The sequence below is a fragment of the Megalops cyprinoides genome, unplaced genomic scaffold (genome assembly GCF_013368585.1).
Source record: "Megalops cyprinoides isolate fMegCyp1 unplaced genomic scaffold, fMegCyp1.pri scaffold_55_arrow_ctg1, whole genome shotgun sequence".
Lineage (NCBI taxonomy): Eukaryota > Metazoa > Chordata > Actinopteri > Elopiformes > Megalopidae > Megalops > Megalops cyprinoides.
In genome coordinates, this window is record NW_023494744.1 from 72,501 (window position 1) to 76,325 (window position 3,825).

At 42.5% G+C, this 3,825-nt stretch overlaps 1 long non-coding RNA gene across 1 annotated transcript; it reads left to right on the plus strand.

The window, feature by feature from the left end:
• Positions 1 to 1,914: 1,914 nt before the first annotated feature.
• LOC118772332 lies at positions 1,915 to 2,737 on the plus strand. Its single transcript, XR_005004693.1, has 4 exons — positions 1,915 to 1,966; positions 2,073 to 2,145; positions 2,471 to 2,524; positions 2,652 to 2,737. It is a non-coding gene; the product is annotated as an uncharacterized LOC118772332 (long non-coding RNA).
• Positions 2,738 to 3,825: the final 1,088 nt, after the last annotated feature.

Consider the following 3,825-nt stretch of genomic DNA (forward strand, 5'->3'; position numbering starts at 1 on the left):
TCCAATCAGAATGCATTAGGGTTAGGGTTTAGGGTTTAGGGTTTAGGGGTTAGGGTTAGGGTTAGGGTTAGGGTTAGGGTTAGGGTTAGGGGTTAGGGTTAGGGTTAGGGTTAGGGTTAGGGTTAGGGTCAAAATTAGGGTTAGGGTTAGGGTTAGGGTTAGGGTTAGGGTTAGGGTTTGGGTTAGGGTTAGGGTTAGGGTTAGGGTTAGGTTTTTTAGGGGCACTGTTTTAGTAGGCTTTTTTTTAAAAAAAACAAAGCTCTCATTGCACGGGCCTGTTAGGTTAGGGTTAGAGTTGGGGTTAGGGTTGGGGTTGGGGTTAGGGTTGGGGTTAGGGTTGGGGTTGGGGTTGGGGTTGGGGTTGGGGTTGGGGTTGGGGTTAGGGTTGGGGTTAGGGTTGGGGTTGGGGTTAGGGTTGGGGTTAGGGTTGGGGTTAGGGTTGGGGTTAGGACTGAGCAGGCCCCATTGAGGTTAGGGGAGTGTTAATATAATTGTGGGGGGCCCCACTAGACCCAGCAGCCGGAAAGAAGAGAGCCGGAGGCCCAACGGACGCTGCAGCCGGTTTGGGGCCATAACATCAAGAGGAGGACAGCAGGTGAGGCGGCCAACTGTATATATTAAGTAGGTCCAGAGGGTGTAATGACTCCGGGAGGGGGAAACAAAACGCCCTATTAAAACTCCTTGTTCTTCACATCACAGGTCAAGCGCACAACGGTCATCCTGCCCTCTGGCTGTGATTCACTTACCCAGGAAAAGACTTCATCAAACTTTCTTGGACATTAGAAGTGGGGCCTCTACATAAGTGCTAATGCATTAAAAGTGCTAAAAGTGGGGCATGCATATATAGAAAAAAAGGGGACAATCATCATCAATCATCCAGGCAGGTAAAAAACCCAAATCACACCACATCATAAAGGACACACTAATTAATTCATCCTGTGTCATTCTTTATTAGGTCTTCAAGTGCTATCAAAAGTCAGAGGATCCACTTCATTTCCAAGCCCAGGTAAGTAGGAAGGAGAATTTTAAGTCACTATATTTTTTAACAATCAATAAAAATAATAAATATAATAAATATAAATAAATAATAAATATGGTAAATATAACCATAAGTGCTTATTTTAAAACCAAAAACCTTAATTAAAACCTATTTTTTCGTATCCCTCCGGAGGCAACCACCCCCCTCTCCCCTCACCCTATCTTTTCATTAAGTCCCCCAGGTGCCACCGTTCCCAGCCGCATTATCCATCTACGCTCCACCCTCCTCCTCCGTCCGCTGGTCCACGTAGGGTCCCCCTCTAGGCCACAAATCCTCAGACCAGAGAGGGGATGTAACTGGAAATGACTGGTGAGTATTGTCTGTATGTGATATCGTTTTATGTTGTACATGTGTTGTTTGAGTCGTGTTAGCAGGCTAGCTCGAGTTTCACCAACATATAATTTTCCACAGAGGCTGCAGGTAATTAAATAAACCAAATTTTCAGAGTTCAAAGACATTGACCTCCATACTGGTGCTGCAGTGTTGCTGTATCTGTTTGTAATGTAAGTTAGGGGTGAGAAATATTCCAGATACGATGTGCTGCAAGACTTGGGCTTAGAGGAAATTGCCGACCGCACCAACATATCTTTCAGATTTTTGTTCCTTCTATAGGCCGCAATCATCCTAAAAGATTGCAATTGTGGAATATTTCTCTGTAGGTCCACAAAATTATGCTTAATTTTTGTGGCCAAGGTCTTATTCGAGTCTGTAAAGGTGACAATTAATGGAACCAATTTATTGTTATGTTTATTCGTTTTCGTCATTAACTCTTTTAGAGTCTCTGTTTTTGTATATCTTAGAAATCTTTTGGAGTACCCCCTCCGTTGCAGGACTGAAAACAAGGTTGTGGTAGCCGCCTCAAAGTCACTCCGAAGGGAACATATTTTATGAAACCTGAGGACTTGAGACTTCACCAGCCCCTTGAAGGTATGTTTTGGATGGTGACTGTGTTTATGTAGTAATGCGTGTGTGTCTGTATCCTTGAAGTAAACCTTTGTTAGTAACTGTCTATGGGTTGTGTGTATGGAAGAAGAGAAGAAAACAGTGGTATCCAGGAAGTTGACCGACTCCCGCTCCAACGTATACTTCAATTTAATGGAAGGATGGTGAGTATTAAGGATCTGGAAAAAACTGTTCAAAATCATGGAGACTATGCGTCCATACTCCAAATATGTCATCGAGATATCTGTAATAGGCCATGGGCAAGAAGGGGCACTTAGCCAAGGCCGCCGTTTCCCATTCCGCCATGTAGATGTCTGCATAGGCCGGTGCAAACTTCTTACCCATGGCTGTTCCCGATATCTGCAGGTAAAATTTGTCATTAAACATAAAATCATTCTTTGTTAAGCTGATGTGTAATAAACGGATGAGATGTTCGTCTGGTCTGGAGGGGTCCGGGTTACGTGAAAATATATTTCTTACCGCCTGCAGCCCCGCCTCCGTGTCAATGTTAGTGTACAGACTTTCCACATCTATAGTAAAAAGGTAAGCATTACTAGGTGCCTGTACCTGTTTGATCCTCTCCAGGAAATCATACGTATCTTTTAAATAACTTACATGCTGATGAGACAGGGGATTCAAATAAAAATCAATATATTGTGCTATGTTATAGGACTCGCTCCCACAATCGGACACAATTGGCCGTCCAGGCGGGACCTGAAAAGGGACCGTCCATGCCTCCGGTTCTTTATGGATTTTTGGCAGTAAGTAAAATATTCTGTTTCTAGGTGTATCTAGTCCCATAAGAAAATTCCTCTGTTTCTGATTGATGTACTTTTCATGATATAAATCCTGTACAATATTACATATTTCTTTCTGTGTTCTTGATTGCAATGATTCTGATATGGCTATATAATGTTTTGAATTAGATAATTGCCGATTGGCTTCTAATAGGTACTGCTGTTTGTCCATGATAACAATTTTCGAACCTTTGTCTGCTGGCTTGATAACAATATCTTTGTTCCTTTTCAGGTCACTAAGTGCTTGCCTCTGGGAAGGGGTGAGATTGTCTGCTCGGGTATGAAGGTGAGTATGTTCATTAATTACTATTTTATCTCTTTGAATTAATTGTTTTATGTGTGGATCTACTTGTGTAATCTCCGGTTCCCAGGTAGATGGAGATGTGAACGGTATGTGTTCTCTATCAATTTCATAATCAAAATGGCTCAACAGTTTGATTTTTCTGTGGTAGGCATGGAGGTCCCTCTGGAGGTCCCGGCGTCCGTCCTGCTTAGGGAGTGGAATGAAGGTGAGTCCTTTTTCAAGCAGCTCAACTTGGGTCTGTGTGAGCTGAAAGGTAAGCGATAAATTTAAAACATTGGAATGATCAACAATGGGGGGAGGCCTGTGCCGCGTGTCCCCCTCTATAAGTTTAACTGGCGGCACCAGTGACTCCATATTTTGTTAGCTGTAGCCGGAGTCCAATGAATATTATCTCCTGTCGTAAAAAAAGAACTACTATGAATTTCCAATAGAGGTGTGCAATAAGTTGCAATATATTTGTTGACTAAAGTCAAGTTAGTTTTCTGTACTGCAGTTAAATTTGTAGAAAACATGATAATAGGTACAAACACCGATGCATTCGGGAAAACCTTTTCAGTAGTCTTGAGTAGCTGCTGCAACTGCTTAATTGCTGTCTTTCTCGGGTCTTGATCTTTATTATTTATGCCCAATGAAAGTATTACCTTCTGTGTTGCAGGGGATTCAGGGCAGCCTCTCAGTACACCATTAATATGATAAAACGTAGCCCCAGGATAGCTTTCAATTTGTACTAAGTTATTGGTAAA